Source organism: Chiloscyllium plagiosum, unplaced genomic scaffold (assembly GCF_037043375.1).
Source record: "Chiloscyllium plagiosum isolate Xiang-an unplaced genomic scaffold, Cpla_swu_hap1 HiC_scaffold_33, whole genome shotgun sequence".
Taxonomy (NCBI): domain Eukaryota; kingdom Metazoa; phylum Chordata; class Chondrichthyes; order Orectolobiformes; family Hemiscylliidae; genus Chiloscyllium; species Chiloscyllium plagiosum.
In genome coordinates, this window is record NW_028270171.1 from 64,181,019 (window position 1) to 64,189,434 (window position 8,416).

At 45.2% G+C, this 8,416-nt stretch overlaps 1 pseudogene; it reads left to right on the forward strand.

Annotated features, from left to right (window-relative positions):
• Nucleotides 1–6,499: 6,499 nt before the first annotated feature.
• Nucleotides 6,500–7,389, forward strand: LOC148141516 (cyclic AMP-responsive element-binding protein 1 pseudogene; annotated as a pseudogene).
• Nucleotides 7,390–8,416: the final 1,027 nt, after the last annotated feature.

Consider the following 8,416-nt stretch of genomic DNA (forward strand, 5'->3'; position numbering starts at 1 on the left):
TGGAGGTGGATGACCTACGTGACTTGCTGTAAGGATACTGACAGTAGAATCTGAGGTGATCATGAGTATATAGAGGTAGAATGTGGGAGACAAGCTGGGACTGTGCTGGAGTAGTCATGGTGAGATGGAACAAATGCTGGATGGAGAGTTTCAGCAGCTGACGGACTGACACTGAGGTGAGCCATCGGAAACTGAGCAAGTGGCCATCATCTAATAGGACAGAGAAACTGATCCATTGGCCTGAAACTGACTGAGCACGTGGCTGTCAATGACTCCAATACAAGTGAATGGAAACATTGCTCAGAGCCTGTTCCTGTAACATTCAACACAACCAGGAAATGGAAAGTGAATAATGAGCTGAAAACAAGGCTCTGTTAGATTCAAAATCATTCAATGTTCAGTCATTGAATATTCTAACCTGCAGAAAGGAATTTCCCAGAATCACAGCAGAAGGAGAAAACAAGCTTGGCAGAGACAGAATGAAGCTACCGCCTGCATCAAAACAGCTCAGAACAAAGAGGCTGAATTCTCAACCAACTGACAAGCAATTCAGATACTTTTAGAGTTACAGATCGAGTTCAAAATTATTTAGGAAACAGATACACTGGTCAGTGGTGTGTGCCAAAAATACACGAAATAGCTTTGTGATGTGCCGTTTTTACGTTGAGAAATGATTTTTTTTGTTTTCGCTAAGAAGAGCACATGTGTAGTTCACTGATCACTAGATTTACAGACAACGAAAACCTGATCAAGGACTCACAGGTCAATTACGCTGTTAGTGACAATCCATCGCACGCAACAACAGCCTGTTAAACAGAGAACAGAACAGCTTCTAGTTTAACAGAGACACTCTCACAATGAACATCTGCTGCTTTAATAAAAATGTTACCTCTTTGAAGAAAAGGAACATATCACCAATACAGCGAAACGTTTAAACTGCCCAATGTAACTTCGGAGTTTTTAACCAATTCAATGATCACTGTTTCTAGGTATTTTGAAGCTATTTTGAGCAGGGTATGTAACGTGGGTCTGTGTGGACTTGCTGGACCAGGGGCCTGTTTCCACACTGGAAGGATTCTATTCAACACAATTGTCAACCTGTCCCACAGCAGGATGGGTAAGGCCGGAGTGGACTCTGTACCGGGCAGGGGTTGTGTCCCACAGCAGGATAGGTAAGGCCCGAGGGGACTGTGTACCGGGGAGTGGCTGCGTCCCACAGCAGGATGGGAAAGGCCCGAGGGGAGTCTGTACTGGGAAATGATCGTGTCCCACAGCAGGATGGGCAAGGCTATGGACAAGTCTGGACCTGGGATTGGTAATGTCCGAGGTAAATCTGCACAGGGGAGACGTTAGGGTGGGTGAGGCCACGGGAATCTGTACAGGGGAGAGTGTGTGTCCCACAGCAGGATGGGTAATGCCCGAGGGGACTCTACCGGGCAGGGGTTGTGTCCCACAGCAGGATGAGTATGGCCCGAGGGGACTCTGTACCGGGGAGGGTCTGTGTCCCACAGCAGGATTGGTAAGGCCTGAGGTGAGTTGTACCGTGGAGGGGTTGTGTCCCAAGCAGGATTGGTAAGGCCTGAGGTGAGTTGTACCGTGGAGGGGTTGTGTCACAAGCAGGATGGGTAAGGATGGAGGGCAGATTGCACCAGAGAGGGATTGTGCCCCACAGCAGGAAGGGTGAGGCCCGTGGGTACTCTGTACCGAGGAGGGTATGCAACCCAAAGCAGGACAGGTAAGGCTCAAGGGTAGATTGTACCGGGGAAGGGTTGTTTCCCACAGCAGGATGGGTAAGACCCAAGGGGAGTCTGCACCTGGGAGGGGTTGTGTCCCACAGCAAGATGGGTAAGACCCGAGGGAGTCTGCACCGGGGAGGGGTTGTGTCCCACAGCAGGGTGGGTAAGGCCCGAGCGGAGTCTGGTTCTGGGAGGGGTTGTGTCCCATTGCAGGATGGGGAAGGCCCGAGGAGAGTCTGTAACGGGGATGGGTCGTGTCCCACTGCAGAATGGGTAATCTGTACCGGGGAGGGTATGCGTCCCAAAGTAGGATGGGTAAGGCTCAAGGGTAGACTGTACCGGGGAGGGGTTGTGTCCTACAGCAGGATGGGTAATGTCCGAGGGGAGTCTATGTTGATGAGGGGTTGTGTCCCACAGCAGAATGGGTAAGGCCTGAGGAGTGACCGAGAGCAAAGATATACTTAGGGAGCTGAGGGGCAACATTTTCCACAGAGGACAGTTCATACGTGGAATGGACTGCCAGTGGCGCAATGGAGAATCAAGAACAATTACAACATAGAAAAGACATTTGGGCAGGAACTTGGAGAGGAGAAGGTTTGAAGGGCCATGGGCCAAACGCAGGGAAATGCAACTCATTCAGTTCAGGAAACCTGGTCAGCATTGATGACTTCAGCCAGAGAGTCATGCAGCACAGAAACAGAGCCGAAGTCTTGAGTTATTGGATGAGTGGACTATCGTGACAAGGCATGTTGTCGATACTGAAATAAGTTAGAGAGATATGGATGGTCGTCTGGACTGGGGCAGGTTTCAAACGTATGATGTGATTGGTGAGAGGGGCGGAAAGTACAGAAATAGGAACTGTTTTTGGCATTAGAATGATTGAAGATCTGATCCACAAGACAAACCATAGATACAGTGTAGGAGAGGAAACACCTAACAGAACATTCTCAGACAGCATTCCCACCCTCTCGTGGAAGGCCCGCTTTCCCCTCTTTTGTACTGATGCTCATTAAGACAGCACAGGCTTGGATTGTTAACTGTGACACTCCCGATGTTGTCTTAGTACAACAAAACTTGCAGTAAAGGCGGTGACTGAACCTGGGTTGTGACTGTACTGTGCTCCCCCTCCAGCACTATAGCTATGTCATGTCCTGTTAGCTGATGTTTGGAGCCCTCTCATTGCTCTCTGCTCTGTGCACTGAGTGTGATCTTACCTCACTGCAGGATTTATTGAAGGCTCCAGATCTCCCTGCCCTGTGTCTCTCTGGCTGACAAACCTTCTTCAATGAGGGATGGATGAGACACCCAGGAGCTGGGAAGTCTATTAGGTCAGGACCATCCGGAGTACCTACAGACAGATAAACAGAATGTAAAATTGGACTGATGCAGTGCAATTTCTGACCAATCCTGAAGCGTTCACTCCCGAGAATGCACTGGCCCCGCTCCTCGCTCACTCTGGTTGGAGGACCGGATTCTGCTCTGTCCTCCAGTTCCGCCCCTTCCTCCCAATTGCAGTGTTGCCAGTCTCCATCGTCTATCTGGAGTGGAGAATTCTGTTTGCTCAGGATCTGGAGTAGCTCCAAGAGCGAGGGACACTGACAGAGGCAACAATTAGACCCACACAGTGAGGGATCCCACATGGAGAGTTACTTAGTAATATCACCAGAGAGCAAGATCAAACAATTGTGCAGGAAGAAAGGGTTTTGATTCATGTTGCACTGGGATGCACAACCTGGAGCAGGCGACGTGATAGCCTAGTGGCATTATGTGAAACAATGTATCCAGAAACTCAGCAAATGTGCTCTGGACACAGGTTCAAATCCCACCATTGCAAATGATTGAATGTAAATTAAATGCTTCAAAAAAGATGCAATTAAAAACCTGTAAGTGAGTATTAAACAATTGCTGATATTAAGAAAAACCCACTGGGTACATTCATGTCTTTAGTGAAGTAATCTAAGCTGCTCCATGTCTCGCCGTGTCCTGGTTAATGTGACAGTGCACATTCTCTTCATACAAACCAAACTGCGCGTGCGTCAGAGGTTATCAGTGCATTTATAGAGAATGTCCATAACTGCACAGAATCATGGGGGAAATATTAGACATTAACAATTGCTCTGTCGAGTTACAGTCATTGAGGTGGTTAATATGCAAATAGATTTTTCGGTCCAACTTAACCATACCGGCTAGGTATGTAAATTACCAATCGTTCTGGGAGTTTGAAAATAAGTTTGTTACTCGAGTTGTGTAAATCGGTTGGAAATGTGTACATTGTCAGATTTACATCTTAACTATGTTGTCAGATTTACATCTTAACGATTTCTTTAAAACCTCACATTGTTTTATGAGAGGAGTTTAATGCTCCACAATGTCGTGAGAATGATCAATCCTGCAAAACAATTTACTTTCTGACCAATCCTGAAGCGTTCACTCCCGAGAATGCACTGGCCCCGCTCCTCGCTCACTCTGGTTGGAGGACCAGATTCTTCTCTGTCCTCCAGTTCCGCCCCTTCCTCCCAATTGCAGTGTTGATTGAGGCGCAACGCAGCAGCGAAGCCACAGAAACATTAAGGGACAAGGGAAGTTGGAGTCGATGCCTTGTGCTGCGGTGAAAATATCCCGAATCTTAGACCAAAAGGCCGGCGTTCAATTCACAGATGGTGCAGGTGTGTGTAAAATCAACTTTGAACAGGTTCTTGAGGGAAAACAAGGGAAGTCAGGAACCGAATAAAAACAATAGAAACGCACACAATGCGGTGGGGCTCTCAATACTCAGGTGATTTTAGTCTTTACCAAGTGTTTCAGGGTCCCAATACAGTCTGTTCCACTCTTCCTTGTGCACAGCCATATCCCACGATTGTGGGGTAAAGTGTTGTGGTGGGATATAAAGCTGCTTTTCTGGAACTCCCTCAGTTTTGGAGGTGAAAATAGGTGAGAAGGAGTAGGGTTTTGTATGGAGTTACCTGTTACCCTCTTGTTGCAGCATCTTATTATTGCCCTGACTCTACCTCGTACATGTTTGGTAGAGATCAGTGACGTTTCATAAGCCCACAATACAAGATCCGTCACTCTGTTTAAGACAGCAGAAATCTCTTTTATCACTATAGTCATTACATGCATGGACCTGTTGCAGGGCTTCAAAGTCCATGAGACAGCCATACTCTCTATGATAGACAGACTGAGTTTGGAACTTCCTCTGTCCTTAAGACTTTATGCACTGCTTGCGCTCTTCCATTTTGCCTTTGCACATTCCCTTTCCAACACACCCCACCTGCATCACTCCACAGTTGGAGCTGTCAAGGGCAGAAGTCTGTAGAACATCCTCCCTAATCTTCTCTATCATCCTTTTAAGATGTATTTTAAAATCATTCTCTTTAATCAATGTATTGATCATCCATGAAGCACCTTAGGAGATTTGCCATAGTGAAAGATTCCATGCCCTGTGCAATGAGGCAGGAATAATTAATGACTTCAGAGTTAGGGATCCCATGGGAAGAAGCGATCACCGTATGGTTGAACTAGAATACATATGGTGAGTGTGAAGATAAAATCTAATAACTGGGTTCTGTGCTGGAACACTGGGAACTACAATAGAATGAGAGAGAATCTGGATAAAGTAGACTGGAAACAAAAATTTTATGGTGGGAAGTTGATGAGCAGTGGAAGATTTTCAAAGACATTTTACAAAGGTCTATTCCAGTGAAAAGGAAGAACTGTATGAAAAGGCATACTCAGCAATGTGTATCTGAGGAAAGTGATCAAATTAGATCATAAGCCTATAAGACATAGGAGTGGAAGTAAGGCCATTCGGCCCATCGAGTCCACTCCGCCATTTAATCATGGCTGATGGGCATTTCAACTTCACTTACCCGCATTCACCCCGTAGACCTTAATTCCTTGTGACATCAAGAAGTTATCAATCTCTGCCTTGAAGACATTTAGCGTCCCGGCCTCCACTGCACTCCACGGCAATGAATTCCATAGGCCCAGCACTCTCTGGCTGAAGAAATGATTCTGCATTTCTGTTCTGAATTGATACCCTCCAATTCTAAGTCTGTGCCCACCGGTCCTAGTCTCTTCACCTAATGGAAACAATTTCCTAGAGTCCACCCTTTCCAAGCCATGTATTATCTTGTAAGTGCCTATTAGATCTCTCCTTAACCTTCCAAACTCCAATGAATACAATCAAAGGATCCTCAGTCATTCCTCGTATGTTAGACCTAACATTCCAGGGATCATCCATGTGAATCTCTGCTGGACACGCTCCAGTGCCAGTATATCCTTCCTGAGGTGTGTGGACCAAAACTGGACACAGTACTCCAAATGGGGCCGAACCAGAGCTTTTTAAAGTCTCAGTAGCACATCGGTGCTTTTATATTCCAACTTATCTTGAGATAAGTGACAACATCGCATTCGCTTTCTTAATCACGGATTCAACCTGCATGCTTACCTTTAGAGAATCCTCGACTAGCACTCCCAGATCCATGTATACTTTGGCTTTATGAATTTTCTCAACGTTTAGAAAGTAGTCCATGCTTGTATTCTTTTTTCCAAAGTGCAATACCTCGCGTTTGCTCACATTGAATTCCATCAGCCATTTCCGAGACAACTTTTTCAAAATGTCTAGATCCTTCTGCAGCCTCTCCACTTCCTCAGTACTACCTGCCTGTCCACCTAACTTCGTATCATCAGCAAACTTCGTTAGAATGCCTCCAGTCCCTTCATCCAGATCATTAATATATAATGTGACCATGCAGGTAACCATGCCTCGGATCCAATCAACAACAAGTCCAACTTTGGTGCAATTGCCGAATGGGCAGGCTGTTCAAGTCCAAGGAGTTATCCAAGCAGCTCAATCCTCAGTCATACAGTCCCCCCAATTTCAGACTGTTCAGATTTCTACTATACTTGAAAATGAAGACTCCCAGGAATCTGTGGATAGCATGACTGACTCTCAGAAACGTAGAGGAATTCTATCGAGTCGGCGTTCATACAGAAAAATCCTGAATGAAATTTCTTCTGATCCCACCAGTGTGCCAAGAAACCGATGAAGAGAAATCAGAAGAAGAATCTGTCTCAACCATTACTACAATGAAGATGCAGACACCCATCTATCAGATTAGCAGCGGACAATACATTGCTATTACACAGGGGGGAGCAATTCAGCTGGCGAACAATGCTACAGATGAAGTGCAAGGACTTCAGACACTAACAATGACCAACGCAGCTACACCCAAGGTTGGAGCAGCCATTATACAGTATGCACAGAGCCCTGATGGACAGCAAACCTTTGTGCCGGGCAGCCAGGTGCTTGTACAAGGTGCTGCTGGAGATGTCCGAACCTATCAGATCCGTACAACTCCTAACTCCACTGTTGGCCAGGGCATCTTCACCAGTCCTGCAAAGCCAGCCCCAGAATGCTGAAGAAACCACTCGTAAACGTGAAATCCGCCTCATGAAAAACAGAGAAGCAGGTCGAGAGTGCCGTAGCAAGAAGAAAGAGTATGGGAAATGCTTGGAGAATTGTGTTACCGTTCTGGAAAATCAAATTGAAAGAGAAGGCGTACAAAGTGGCCAAAAACAGCATGAAACTAGAATAGGGAAAACGTTAAAGGTCAACCGAAAGCCACAAAAGAGCTATAAAGAAAAGTAATATCGAACATGAGAAAAAATAAACTAGCACAGACTATAAAGACAGAGAGCAAATGTTTATATAAACATATATAACGAGAAAAGAATGGCTAAAGTAAATGTTGGTCCTTTGGAAATGAAAAGAAGCATTTAGATATGGGATATCACAGTGGAGGATACTAATATCTTTCCAGTAACTAGAAAAGAGACAAAGGTAGGTGAGGATTTGGAAACTATTGTTATGACGGAACAGCTAGTTTTAGACTGTTTGGAGGTAATTGAGCGAACGATAGAGAAGTCTCCTGACCTTGATGCAATGCATCCCAGGGTACTAAAAGAGATGCCAGGAAAAATAGCAAATGCACTGGCAGTAATTTTCCACAATTCATTGGCCTCTGTGGCAGTCCCAGCAGATTGGAAAACAGCAAAAGTGATACCACTGTTTTAAAAAGGAGTTGGACAAAAAGTGGGGAATTATATATCAGTTAGTTTATTCTCTGTAGTGGGAAAGATGCTTGGGTCTATTATCAAGGAAGAAATAGCAGGGAATCTCGATAAAAATTGTCCCCTTGTACAGACACAGCATGGGTTCATGAAAGGCAGGTCATGCTTGACCAATTTTTTGGAATTCTATGATGACATGTCAAGCAAGATGGACAACGGGGACTCAGTGGATGTGGTGTAGCTGGATTTCCAAAATACCATCAACAAGGTGCTGTGTAAGAAGCTGTTGCATAATATAAGAGTGCATGGTGTAAGGAGTAGAAGATTGGTTGACTAATAGGAAGCAAAGTGTGGGGATAAATAAGTATTATTGAGAAGTAGTGTGCCTCAGGGATCGGTGTTGGGACTGCAAGTATTTACAATTGATACAGATGATTTGGAGTTGGAACCAAATGTAGTGTGTCAAAGTTTGCATGTGACACTAAGATGATTAGCGGAACAAAGTGAGTGTAGGACTGTGACACTTTGCAGTGGAACATAGATACATTGAGTGAGTGGGTAATGGTTTGTCAAATGAAATAGAATGTTTGTAAATATAAAGTTTA